Source organism: Phasianus colchicus, chromosome 5 (assembly GCF_987193195.1).
Source record: "Phasianus colchicus chromosome 5, bPhaCol1.hap1.1, whole genome shotgun sequence".
In the NCBI taxonomy this organism is placed as follows: Eukaryota; Metazoa; Chordata; class Aves; order Galliformes; family Phasianidae; genus Phasianus; species Phasianus colchicus.
In genome coordinates this window covers 18,437,406-18,452,311 of record NC_143440.1, presented here as the reverse complement: position 1 = coordinate 18,452,311, position 14,906 = coordinate 18,437,406, and the positions used below count along the sequence as shown (strand labels likewise).

At 37.4% G+C, this 14,906-nt stretch overlaps 1 long non-coding RNA gene across 8 annotated transcripts in view; it reads right to left on the bottom strand.

Moving 5' to 3' along the window:
* Positions 1–14,906, bottom strand: part of LOC116229084 (uncharacterized) — a 272,134-nt gene that overhangs the window by 33,932 nt on the left and 223,296 nt on the right. For 7 of the 8 annotated variants that reach the window (XR_016466798.1, XR_016466793.1, XR_016466794.1 and 4 more), the window contains exons 4-5: positions 13,429–13,560; positions 8,311–8,395 (exon numbers count right to left, since the gene is read on the bottom strand). This is a non-coding gene — a long non-coding RNA (uncharacterized LOC116229084). Of the gene's footprint in view, positions 1–6,147; positions 7,487–8,310; positions 8,396–13,428; positions 13,561–14,906 lie in introns of those variants that run through there. The other variant, XR_016466797.1, reaches the window with a different exon arrangement.

Sequence of the window (14,906 nt, the reverse complement as noted above, 5' to 3'; positions counted from 1 at the left end):
TTAACTGTCAGATCTCTTGCTAAATGTGCTCAGGAATACCTGAGAGATGTGTAAACTCTAATGTTCCAGAAACCACACAGCTCCTGTCTTCTACGCTAAATCGCTGGAGGGTGCCTCACAGAAGATTTGCTGACACAGAATCTTGAAAGAGGGCTAGCTGGAGAGACTTAGACCTGAGCTGGCAGATGTAATGTTGGCATGAAGGGGAAAGAATCAAAATGAAGAACAGATAGTATCCATCACTGCTGATATCTGTGTCTATGTCAGTAGTTAATAGATAAGGTTTCAAGAGACAATTATCTGAGACCAAGATAATTCCTTCTTTATTATGTATCACAATGGTTTCCTTTGTTCGGTTCTTTGCATCAGCTCTTTACAGTATCAGTCCTCTAGAGAGTGTGCATGAACTCCTTGTTATGCAGGTTTGCATGTCAGGGCTGCCTGAGAGGCTCAGCAGTTCCTAGATATTCCAGTAGCCCATTACCCTCAACATCTGGGTTTGGTTTTAAGAGGTGTCACTTGTATTTCAGATGCAAAGTTTGTAACTATTGCCCAATACTTTGCCACCTTGAGATATGGCTCCAACAATGTGCTTTAAGCTGCAGCAGAGCTGAACCTTCTTAGGATGCAGATGGAGTACTGCCCCATTGCACGTCCTGCTTCAAAACAAATGAATGCTCACTTGATCACTGACTTATTCAGTCTTTTGCTTTTCTTTTTTCATTCCGCCTTAGTGCGATGAGTAACTAACAGTGGACACAAGGCAGTATGGTTTTTCTGTGATACAGAGGCAATATGGAAACCAACTGAGATATCAATTTGATTTTTCTCAAGGCAAAAACCTCACCTCTCTGCTTTTCTTTCTTTGTAGCAGAATAGCAGAGACTACCACTTCAGACTCTTCTGGCTGCCAAGCAATTACAGGGTAAAATGTTGAGGTCCTGATACTATAGTTTTAGCCATTTGGTCATCTATTTGTTTGAGCTTACATTCTTTATTTGTGAGATACTGGTGGCAAGGTATTTTCCAAAACAAAACTTCAGTCTTTACAATTTATTCTTTCAATTATGCTCCAAATTTCATTTGGAGATCCAAAAAAAATGTCACCTTTTATTGCACCAGAAAGGATATACAGAAAAATTAAACTGATTTGATAACATAATTTCCTTTGTTTAATTTATTCCAGCCTAAGAACTCTCTCATAAACGAGAAAGAAGGACACAAGTTTAGTTTGGAATTTTCCTCACCCCCAGGTACCACCCTGTACTTAATGCTATGGCAGCTCTCACACTCTTTTATGAGGTGAACTTCTCCAGTTAGGAGCTCAATGGTGTTGCAGGACTGGAAGGACTGGGTGCACAGTGATGCCTGAAAAGTGGGAGCACATCCTGACTGCGTATTAACCATGTTACAACTGCTGCAAGCAGGGATGTCCTGATACTATTGATGTCAGGTCTATAGGATAGTAGGATTGCCAAGTCTACAGGATTCCTCCTTCTTTGGATGGGCAGTACAGATATAAGAGGGCACAAGTAGGACAGTGGACGTAGTCACACGTTTTTCTGTGCTGAGAACTTGGTGCTAAACAATTAACATTCATTACAATTGAATAACAGTTCACTATAAATAGCTATCAGGATTATCCTCAAATTTTGGGACTTTTAGGTCCAACGGTAATTTAAAGCTCTCCAGACCCAAATCAACATCTGTTGTATTTGCCATGCAAATGCAGAACTGTTAAAAAACAGTAAGCTGCAATAAAAATATAGGAAAAGTCATACTGACTTTCATTTCATAGTAGACAAGAGGTTTGACCATAGTACAGTGTGGGATGTGTGACAACTTTAGCACAGGACTAGCTTGGAGGTCCTTTCTGACTGGCAGTGCAGACCTTACAAGCATTTGTAGCTAGAAGGCAGCAATCTTTCCTTTGTAAGACAGATTTCTTGACACCAAAGCTCTGCTCTTAGTGATTTAAGACTGGTGTATTTTAATGAACTCTACTTTGGACAGAGCTTTGAACATATTCAGAAAGTGAAGCTAGTGAAAAAATACTCTAACTGAAGCCCAGCAAAATCCACATTTTTCATCTCAGGAAATGTCTTAGGGGTGAATTTTACTTCTGCTCCTAATGAAAGTAATAAAACAATCCAGAAAGCCATTACAAAGCATGATTATGAATCAAATACTTGTTGGTCAATCCAGTGATTTGAATAAAAGGAAAATATTCCATTTAGATCTCAATTTGAAATAGTATGGAAAGCAGGAAAACACATTTTGCAATGCAAAATTGAAAATGTCGTTCTGAAAATGTAGTAACATTTAATTTTCAGCAAGCTGATTCTTTTGTTTATCTCTTCAAAAGGAACATTAGTCAAGATCATCACTCTTAAGCAGATGTTTTGTTCTCATGAATTGGCAATTTCTGGAAGTCTAAATGTAACTGACTTGTATGTAGAATACTTAACAATATGTTAAAGTGATCTAATCTCAATGAATTTAAGCTATTGCTATGGACCTAGAGTACTTCCCAACAATTTGAAGCAGTCCTACAGATAAAGGTTTTATTCTTTTATTATTTTTTTCTTCCCAGTTCTTGGTCAGGCACTGTATTTGAATGGACAAAATAATAAAGGAAAAAAGAAAAGAAAAAAAAGGATTAAATGAGTTGCACCAATTTTTCTTTTGGTCTAGAACTTCCCTTTGTCAGCTGTCACTTTTTAATTGAATTGAAACAAATTTCAAGCCAGAATGCTGTGCTACTTTCAGCAGTCTGATGTAATTCACTTTTATTCTCCCATATTAAGCCTAAGGAAACCTCTAGAATATTTTCTGGCCATCTGGACCGGTATCCTAGAAAAGCACGCATTTGTTGCTGAGGTAAATACTGTTCTCTGGTCAACTTCAGCCGCAGCTGTTTGGGTTTGTAGCCATTCATTTGCATTGTGATCTCTGTGTAGCACTGCTCCCTACTGCTTGACAGTAAGAGAGTAATCAGTCCTTGTAGCTGTCCATTGGTATTAATGGAGACCCAATTACGCTCATGGTAAACTGTTTTAATTATGGTGGCAATTAAGCTCAACAGTAGCTTTTTGGAATCAATGGAAATTAAATGCAGATAACAGACATTAATTGAACATTTATTGGAAACAATTTAAATTATGTATAGTTGTGCCTTAGTTAATGGAAATTAATGACCACCATTTGGGAATAAGCAGAACTGCTGGAATGTAATGAAAGTCAATACGAGCAGTTACAAATGGTTGAGATAAGGAAATGCGTATTGATATTAGTGATCTTCAATATTTTCCATTGGAACTATTATTTGATACAGACTGTATTGCTGCGAACTTCATCTAGTGTACAGGGATAAGAATATAATAGTTGTAAAGTGCTACTAATCCGGTAACTTGCTATTCTGAATGCTGAAATAATGCAGTAGATTCTTAATTGTAGTCTTATATTTGCAGATAAACTGAAACCGAGGCTGTTATTGATTAAAAGAGGTGGCACACTGCAGACCCTGCAAGAACTACATTGTTCTTGAATTTCATACAGTGTAGCTTAGATTTTTACATGTGATTTGAATTACTTGAATGTCTTAAAGATCTGTGTTCCAACCAGATGTGAGAAATGGCTTTGGTTTTAAAAGTTTTAAGGAAGGACCACCAAATACTGAGGGGAAAAAAAAAACCCTATGTGCATTTTCCCTACACCTCCAATGGAAAATAGAAACTAAGAAAGGTAGCCTTTTTTTTTTTTTAATATAACTTGGACTCCTGTCAGGAAAATGTTATTTACCTGAAAAGCATAATTATCCTTTTTTTCCATCTTGGCCTTTTTCTCAAAGCAAAGTTATACACTGCTTTACTGCATTTGATAAAATGCTCTAATTGAAAGGATTGAACATTTTTGTACTAGTCTCACTCTTTACAAGCCACCTTTAACTATGCCAAATATCTACTAGTTAAGTACCGACTGTACTGACTACAGTAATTGGCTTTACTGATAGAATACATATATGTTCCTGTTAACCCTATTAAGGCATAATATCTTTTTCCATTTTTGTTTCCCTGTCAGTAGAGCTTTGCTTTTTAAAGTTATCTTAGTCATTTTCTGAATTCCTTACAAGGAGTCGTTAACAAATATTCAATTTAAAATGAATGTGCTACCTCTTTAAAAGGAAGATTAGGTCACACGGTACTCCATTCTGTTTTGTTGTCTTCTCTTATCTCTCAGAATCAGGTTTTTGTTGCAAAGTAATATGACAAAGATTAAATAGATTCTGTTATTTAAAAATCCCATGACTTGTTGAGAAACCCCTCCTTTCCTGTGAAATTCTCATTGGTGAACTGAAGATGACTGCTGCAAATTGACCACAAAAATGGCACGAAAAAGACAAAGCGAATTTATCTACAAAGAGTAAATAAAGGTTGGAAATTCCTTTGGAAATACTTCTAAAGCTCAATTGAATACAGCATTGCAAAACTGAAAGAATTAACCAGTTTGTTATGCTATATACAGTGTTTAATACTGGTATGTATTTCAAGCTAGCGGTAAAAACAAAGGTGCACTAATAAACAAGATACTATTAGTTCACAGAGATACTATCTGTATTTATCTGTGAGAAGTCCAAGGAGTACAGAGATTGACTGGAAAATATAATTGGCATTATTCCTTTTAATTATACCTGGTGATTTGTTCAGAGATTTATAATCCTGACCTGGATATTCTATAAACAGAACCTTCATTTAGAAGGGATTAAAGTTGGCTATGTGTGATAACTCACCTTAACATAAACTCTTTAAGAAGATGTCAGGTTATGGAGTGCCTCCTAACCATTCCCTTCCCTTGCCCAACATGCCTGCTGCTGACCACATTTGCATCACAGAACTCCTACCTCCAAGTGACCACGGAATGCATCATGCACAAGCCCTTTCAGAGCATAAAATGCTGTCTTATTAAGATCATCAACATCAGCGTAAGTTGACATATATGACACATTCAAGTTCAATGAGCGCTATTTTATGCAAAACATCAGTAGATAGACCTCCCTAGGTAATTCAATCATTCCAAATGCCATGGTCTCAGGAAAGCAAAGGCTTGCTAATCCAAGCTACTTTGTGAAACTGGCCAGGTGGAGACTGGTTCCAGCCCAGAAGATGTGTATGGCTGACTGCCTAAACTTCACAACTACTGCGGCCGCCCTGGCTCCCAGTCTGGTGCTCAGATTGGATCAGCTCAGAACCAAAATGGCGGGGCTCGATGTCTGAAAAAAAAACCAAAAGGGCACCAGAATCTACAGTCCCAACAGAATAAATGGCTAAGAACTACACACTTTTTCCTATATGAAACTCATAAATGAATTGAACTGAATCCTCATCCTGATTGTGGATCCTACTGGAACTTCATGGAAAGATGGTCAATTCTTTTGCAAATTCCTTTCCACATACTCCACACGCACACATACACAGTTGTGAAGTTGTTACATTTTTACTGATGGTTTTTTTATAAGCTGAGTTCAGCCTTGTTGAAAATGGTAGGATTAACCACCGCACATCTCTTCTGAGCTGTAAGAAACAGTTCAGCACATGTTTCTGCCCTAAACTAGGTGAATATAAGGTTGCTCAGGAATTTAAAAGATCTGGGTGGGGAGCATTGTTGATTTTTTGGGGGGCAGGGATTTATGTAGAAAAAAATGAGCAGATGGAGAAGCTGAGACAGAACTCAGGAGCAGCCTAGGAAGAGCGGTGCACTGCAGGAGCAGTAGTGCGTGTCTTTGGGAAAAGCCTATAGAGAGGGTTTTCAGTCCTGCTGTTCGCTGGGGATGAGAACAAGGAACATTCCTCCAATTCCATGAGTGCTCCTGTGCTCAAGACAGCAGGGTTCAAGCATCTTTTGAGCAGACAGCATGTCAGCAGCACACCTGATTCCCCTCACCCCCCCCAGGCAACTCTCCTGTTTTCCAACCCATACTACAATGTACAACATGCTGAATTCCACCTTAGAAGTGGCTCAAAACTGAATATTCAGTTCTATTCAAAACTGTATAAAGTGTAGACATCTCAAGCAATGAGAAAATGTGAATAAAGAACACAAGAGAGGAAAAAGAAACAGAAAGAAATTTGCTTACTTCTGACTTTCTTACATTATAGAAATGCATGGCCAAAATACCTTGCCACTATCTTTAAACATCAGAAAATATAGAAATGCAAGGCAAATCAGAATCAACTTTGGGAAGCTCTTACACTTCTACAAATTGACAGACACAGTTTGAACCAATTTATTTAAAAATTCCCAGATAAACCAGTCTTTAGTTCTAGATTACAAACAGTGAATTTGGAAAATTCTGTATACAGCCGAAACAAAGAGTTTCAGACCTTCTACAGCTAGTAAGTGTAACTGAAATATTTGAAAAAGGTAATAACAAAGACTGAAACAGGTCCTGAGCTGCTTCTTTAAGTCACAGATTTAACAAGAACCTGGGAAGATTTACCTTTTGTAGGACTGCAGATGTGGTAATCCAGAGATTTTGGTAGGACTCTAAAACTCATATAACTGTAATTCATTTCCACATACTTATCATTTCAGAAACAGGGACTTGTAGCACTTTATTCCCTTTAGCGTTCATGTGGAAGGCCATAGAGCCCATAGTCCTAGACTCGCCAATAGAAAGACAACCATCTTTGAACTGAACTTCCCAGGAACTAAGTCTTCCTTCATCTGGAGTCAATGGAAATGCTAGCATAGGCCTTGGTGCAAGTAAATTTAACTTCTAGTGTTTTTCATGACACCTCTTTTTTGAAGGAGATGCTTACTTAAGCATTACAAATTGTCTGTACTGTTTTTTTAATATGAAGATTAAATCAGGCTTGTAATGTATTTCTCATTTTGTATCAAAAAATCTTGTGGAAAGGAAGGACTGTGTTGAGCAAAACTTTTAAATGTTGAGCTAGCTTATCTTCATCCTCCTTCCTATTATCCATTCACATAAAAGGAAGGTGTTAATGATACGAGAGTTGGCAAATAGTTCATAACATAAAATCTAAATCCTGTTTTGTTTGTGATAGAGGGAGAGAAGAGAGAAATTCCATCATTTCAGCAATTTAAAAATCTTATTTTTTTCACACTAAATTGCAGCTCAGTATGACTTGAACTGGCAGACGTACCATCTCCAGCAGTCCATGTTGTACAGTGGAAATGCCAATTGATTTCATAGAAGAGCACTGTTAGTGGCACCACTCTTTACTGTTACTGAAATTAATTTACAGGAGCTGGACTTCTGCTCTCAAATCATGCATTACGTTATCACTTTTCTATTTGCACATCATTTATTTAAAAGTAATTGTTTCCTTGATTCACAGCCTTCCACACCTACGTGATATGAAACATCATATGCTATATTTCATCTCTCCCTAGGTAAAAGTCTACAACGTGTTGATGCTGATGTAAGATGAGGATGCTCAGCACTTCACAAAACCAGGCCCTAAGCAAAAGGCAAGCATAATGTTTCAACAAGTACGAGTTACAAATGGACATGGTGAAGGTGGTGATTAAAGACTGTTCTGAGTACAGTCTGGGGTTCTGATGTTGCAGTATTAAGCTGCTTCTATTTTCTTTTTGTGACTTATTTCTCTTTGGAGTACCTCTGATAGTCTTGATGCTTATTATCAACAATGATTGCCGATCCTTTACATACCATTTTTATTTAATGATTCTTGACCAACAGAATTCTGCTTCTAGCCACCCAGACTAAAGCACTGACCTCTGCAGCACTGAATGTTTGCTCAGACCCTCTTTCACCTCCACCATGTTTTGCAGAGGGGAGGGCACTCAGTCCTTTTCAGCAGGGACTGGGAACAGAGCTCACCTCACCACGCCTGGTGGCAGAGAGCTGCACATCAGCTGCTCATTCACATCCCTCTAGTAGCTGATTGGAAAAAATAGCACCTGCAGGCTCTGGTTCATCCTAACTATTTCAGACATTTAGGAGAATGTGAATTGAGACCTCTTAGTACCTTGTGCTATGGTGACTAGTTCAGTTATCACTGCTTACACTATTTGTATCTACCTTTGCTCAGCTGCATCCTATGTCTCGATACTTCTCTCAATACGTCCTTAAGCCCAGGATAATTCCACCTCAAGCCATTGTCAGGATTTAAACAAATCGCCTCAAGCCTTACTTCTATTTATCTCAAAGACACTTTGATAAAGGAGCACATTCAATGATTAAAAAAAAAAACACTGGTCACCTGGTGACAATGCAACATTCCCCACACACTAAAAGCAACCCCTTCAGGTTTCACTTACATTAATATTTAGGTATCAGCAGGAAGTGATGCTCCAAAATCATGACTTGGTGATGTGTTTATGATCTGCTGCACGGATTCATTCACTGTAAAACAGAAAAAGATTGTTTAGCAGATAAAAAATGGTTATTTTACAAACCAAAATGAAGGGAGTTCTTTTCTTGCTGAAATATTAAGTGATTGTTTGGTGCTCGTGCCTCAAATAGCCTGAGCTTCCCTTAAAAATTAAAACATGAAATTCTCTGCTAGTTGTTTTGATACTGTCTTACTAAGAAGTCACAGAGCCTATTATACTGAGTCCTGTCCTTTGCATCGGTTCTTTTTTTTAATTGTGTTTTGCAAATTCAAACTTCATCAACCAAACAAATCTCCCATTTTGACTATAGAAAATCTACCTTTGAATCTGAATTTTGCAGGTTGGGTTTCCCTCTTCTTCCTGTCTGAGAGCACAGTTATGACACCTACTTGCACGAGTTCATAATGAATTGAAATGCTAGTGACATGAGTATGTGCTGAACAAAGGAATTTAACAAAAAAATTACTACACTTCAAAGCAATAAAATCTTAAAGAGTTAAAAACAGTTCATTTTTTCCCCAGGTTGCTCAAGTTAGGAGTTGTTTGCAATGCACAGAGCACATTTGGGACTTTATTCCCTTTTGCAGTGTCCTATATATGTATCTTTTTAGATTTCCATGAATATGACAGAGATCTACACAGAGTGGAGTTTGATGCAGTGATATGAAACTCTCTCAGCGATTTTCAAAATATGCAAACCATGAATCATTCACCTTAACCCGGACCCAAATTTGCATAAAACCAGAGTCGATCGTCTCAAAAGGTAATTTACTCAAAGCCCAAACAAACCCAGCTGTGTGGAGCACATAACAAAGTTATGAAGGTAGGATTCACATGGCTTCAGGGTTTGCAATGGATGCTTTGCACAGCTGTAATGATGAGTGGGTGAGGATAGTTAAGAATGAATGAAGTGTGGGTGGTGGAAATATTCACTGGGCATGTCACGGCCAGAAGAGGAAACACTGGGGCCTCCCAGCCTCCGGAATGGAAAGGACGTCAAGGCTCCGTGGACAGGGGTCCTACTTATTTATTTATTTCAGCCCTGACACATTCTCATTAGGAAGGCAAAAATGTGAAATCGATAGTTTCTCTTGAATGCAAGGAGCCGACTGTGGCTGCGCAGCAGAGCTGTCTTATAATCTGCTTCCAAACGTGTGGGTGCCTCTTGGGCTTCCTCAGAGATTTTATGGACCGTTTTCAAAGTTTTCTGTAAATTCACGCCAACAATGTCTGCATCCCCTACCACATCAGTCAAAAATTGAACTGTGTTTCAGAGTCATGTAAATTCCTTCTATAAGAAACATTTACATTTTACGAAATGAAAACTGAGCAGACTACTTCATGAGGTGAATTCATCCCTGGTTTGTCTCCCTCATTGCAGTGCAGTTACCACAGGGATGGTTGACTAATAGGTTACCATTAACAAACAGAAAAATGAGTAGCCCGTATAACTGAACATTACAAAGGTTTCTTCCAGGATTGCCAGGGCACACGATAAGATGGCACACTGATAAGATACTTCATTCTTGGATTTTCGTGAGAACTTATCTGTAACTCCACAAAACCCAAAGGCCGGTTTATGTTTCTTTATGGCATTATTATAGGGCACTGTAAGTGTAATAAAACAATCTGCTAACTGTTCTCCTTGACTGTTCTTATTCATTGCTCCTAGACAGGTTTTCTTGCACATATGGTAAAATATATACAACAACTTTCATATCTAAGGTCCTAGTAGTTTAAACACAGTCCATTTCTTTATTGGCAAATTATTCTTTGTAGTTAGGACTTGATTAGGCTGGGAAATATTGAAAATATGTTGACTAATGCACTGTTAAAAATAAAAGAAGTGCAATGTTTAAATAATGACAGATATTTATGGTCCAGTGTGGGATTAACTACAGTCTTCTGATGAGGTTTTAAATATGGTCTTTTTATTTGCCTTGAACAGTTGTTCATGGTTCACAGTTGTAACCACAATTGATACAGCAGTTAAAAAGATGCAGTTCTCCAAAGCTACCTCTATTGCCTATCAAGCAGAACGGTGGCATAAAATGATGTCTTCACTGAAATCTGCCCAAAATTCATCGATTCTGGAGGAGCGGAACATTTCTTTGTGTAGAGAACAATGTACTCATTCAATCTGAAAGCAAAGTAGTTTTTTCAAAGGGTGTTTTTTTTTTTTTTAGCCAAGTAAAACTATCTTCAAGGACAAAAAAAAGTCCTTGGCCCTGGGCAAGAATTAGTGGCATTGATAACTGTCATGTCTGGGGTTTAAAGGAAAGCAATGAAAATTCAAAATTTGTCAGAGTTTCATTATTTAAGCTAAAAGACTCATGCAGCAAGAATCTGTAAATAACACTCAATCAAGAAAGAGCTTTCTGAACAGCTGATGTGAAGCTTGAAAAGAGGCAACGTAACAAATGTGATGCGGGAGGCAGGGGGAAGTGCTTTCATTCCAGTTCAGGAACATCTGGTTTATTGCAACAATAACTACTGTAATTATATCACTGCTGGAAAAGCTGCTCTAGGTTAGGTTAAGTTTGTGGGTTTCTATAATAAACATTGCTTTGGAGGAGTGGGGGTTTCAGTATTTCAGCCATGTCAGATCACACTGAACTGAACCGTGATTTGAGGCAAAAATAACAAAATATGGAAAACATAAAAGCATTGTTCATAACCATATATTTCTTGAGATATACTCTTGGTTTATTCCTCATTATAGCAAGCGGAGGGTATGCCAAAGAAGCAAATTGTTGGATGACTGACCATATTTCACTGATAAAAACTAAAAAAGTAGTTTTTTTGTCAGCTGGAAGTAGGTTTGTTAATGCATTACAGCAATATACATTGCTGTAATAAATAAGCAAGCAACCCGCAAAGGACATTAAGTACAGTTATTGTCACTTTACATACAGGGACAGACAGTAGCTTAATGGCAGAGAGCCTCCAGGTTAGAATATGGTGCATTTTTCCAGATGAGAGTCTGTGTCATAGGACTTATTGTTCAGCCACCATATTATTTCAATAGTCCTTTGTAATGAAGTAATACAGCCAAGGTAGAAGGCTTTTCTGAGGGAAGGTCTTAATCTTCACTGATCTTTTACTACAGCAGAACCAACTGAATTTTCTCAGCTGCCAATTCTATTTCCTGAATATTATGCAGCAGCAAGAAACAATTGTCTGTTTTCTTGGCAACAGGGTACAGTTATTGACCTCAGCGCCAGTAGTGTTCATAGCAGAACCATGGCTGCACTTGGATCTGCAGCGGGTTAGGAGTTATGCATTAAAATTTTCTCACAAAATATAAAATATAAATATAAGATATATTCACAATAATATAAAATATAATCACAAAAATATAAAATATAAGTAAACCAGTTTGTATTCTGCTGGTAGGGCATGCTTAGACAACAGTCTAAATATGTAAGTTTGTAAATATGCTGTAAGCATACACAGCTTCAGTGTACCAGCAGTGTATAAAAAAGAATGGGTCAACATCTTCCTGACAAAGGGAAATAGGAATGTCATTGCAAATATATGAATACCCATTAAAATGCTTTGTTATTATAGGAAGGTCTAAGACTGCTGCAGACCTCTGGGAATTTAAGAATGAGGAAGAAAAAGATATTTTATTATGGTGGCTTGCTTCTCTACCTCGTGATTTGAAGTTGTGTGCTGCTGTGTACTGAGATTCACATACCTGTACACAACAGATCAAATAGAATTTGCAAATTACATGCATGCACTGTTCTAACAATTGTCTCAGTAGTCTTTCATGCTTACACTGGCAAAACATTACCTAAGCAAGAGTCAACTTACATTACACATGCAAATGTGGGGTTTATATGCGCAGAAGGCTGCTGTTTTTTAAATGTAGATTTAACACTATCTTTAGTTCTAACTCCTGCAGCTAAAATAATTTCTACAAGTTCAGTGCTAGGAATTGAAATGAAGCCTTTACTTCACTACAAATGGAATAAAATAATGCCAGAATATCACACCCTATTTTGTTTTGTGTCTTCTTATTCTACCAGAAAAGTTCAAATTAATGGAGTATAAATTGCATCACATAAAGGGAAACTGAACCCTGTTGAAGGCAGACCAGTGAAAATACGCTTTAATTTTCAAAGCAACACAGCAGATAAAATAATAAAGTTGTTTTAAAATTCAAACAAAAAGCAGATTTGTTGTTACTTATGATTTACACTATCTGATTTTCCCAAGCCATTGTGGAGTTCAGTGCTAGACACATCTGTTGTACAAATAGGGTTTTGCTACACAATGTACTTTCATTAGTGTATACACATACACACCAGTGAAATATACGTATGTGCTACAGACGTATATATCATACACCATCTCATCACTAGGTTTACAATTCTGGACAGTGGGCTGTTGAAATTTTGTAGAATTTTAAATAAATATTTTTACGTGCCCATATCATTAACATTTTTATTTTACATATGGTCTTGGTTTTACTTCATAGGCTTTGATGCTCATTGCCACAAATGGCTTAATTCCTTGTGATTATACTCCAGAAATGTTACATCTCAGAATTACCAATGGCAGAACAAATCATCAACTGATACCAGCAATCACAAACCTGTATCAAGAGGAATATGAGACAACTTATGTGAGCTGAAGTATGAAGAATATGTTCAAAATATGCATGATCCAATGAATAAACAAATGAGGCACAAGCTTGAAGCTTGCTCTACTCTCATGCTGAATGCCACCTGGAAACCTGACCTGGTACTTCTGTCAGAAAAATGAAAAGGTAAACAGCACTAGGCATGTCTTAATCATGCTAGCCTTAAAATACCACCTAGAAGTGGGATGAAGCCTTCACCTTTCTTATTTTGGTTGTTAAAAAATCTGTATCTCTGCTTCTTCTTGCTGAGATACTGAATTTTGGAAGAAACTGACTACTGCCTGGATGGTATTAAGTGTCCTCAAATGCCTCATCAATGCTTTTAGATACCTTCCAGCATCAGGCACTCATTCAAAAAAAGAAGTTGAGCTACTGCAGTTTTTTCAGTTTACCTGGTGTCAGGAACACTTGCAGTACTTAGGGTTCTGTGCTGTAAAGTCCTGTAAAATGTTGACCTCCTTTCACTCAAAAGTAGAGGTGGGCTGTTCTGCATAATCCACACTTCATATGATTCAATATATAAACTAAAAGAAAAAGAAAAAAAGAAAAAAATTAACAAAAACGAACAAGCAAATAGAACTGAAGATCAAATAGTGGACAGAAACAATTTTTTTTTTTAAACAACTGCTAAAGATATAATTTCCAATTCTGTTTTTTTAATTTTTTTTATTTTTTTTTTCCCCTCTGCTTTTATAGTGCTTCCTTAGTACATCTAAACAGTAGAAGAATTTGCTTGTAGTGGGCTGACTTCCTCCCATAGTGCTCATAAGTCACCACCAATTGGTTCAAGTGCCTTTCATCTCTGCTAAGCTCATAACATAATTGCTTGTGCTGAGGATGGTTCAGTCCCATTTCCAGCATTGGGTCCCATGCCACACTACAGTGAGAGACATTTACTGGCGTTGGTTGTTCATGTTTGCAGCAAAATTATGTATGGGAAAGGTGGGGCAGCACCTGGAATCCTGTGCCATCCTCATTTCCCATGCAGATAATACTGGAGATGTTCCCCTGGAGCTGTAAGGGCTTATTTGATTTAGTACTTCTCTACAAAAAGCTCTCTTTTCTGAGAATAAGCAAAATAAGTTTACAAGTGAGGCAGAAAAGTCTACCAGATAGGGCAGAGATCTGGGATATTTTAATGATATTATGAAGCTTAACAGTTAATCATTGTCCACCATTTGTAAGCTACAATGTAAATATGAATGATAAGTAAATATTATACACATATAGAGTAAAATAAGACAGAAAATCCAAGTTCCACTTCTATAATGTTCTGAGCAATCCTACATCTTTTCCATGAACTCTTTTTTTCTTTTTTCCTTCTAAATTGCCTTGTTGCAATTACAAGAGCTGAAGAATACATCATTCTTGGAAACAGCTGACGCTATTTTCTGCATGAGTGTAGCATATCTTCACTTTAAGGAAACTTGAGTTTTGTGGACACATTCAGAGATAGGTGCTCTGATATTCAGACTTTGTTCAGTGATGACAGTGCAGAAGTTCTACTGGAAGCTGAGGAGACAGATTTGCAACACAGTCCTGAGAAAGCATAAGTTGTAACAGTAAGGAATTCTGTAGTAGTAATTGCATGTGCATTGAGATAAATGCTTTTTTCTGACTATGTTATGTTAACTTCGAAATGAAACAAATTCATGAGGCACGAATGCATTTTGCATTCAGCTCCACTGCTTGTAATAGGCTCACTACAGGTTAGAAATCAGAGACAAACATGAAACATAAACTTCATACCATGAAATACAAAACACTCAGCAACTCCAATTTAGATAAGGGGTCTGACTGTGCAGAGTTGAATGCTGCACCAAAGGAATGTGAGAATTTGTAAAGTATGACAATAAAGGCAAGGGCCATA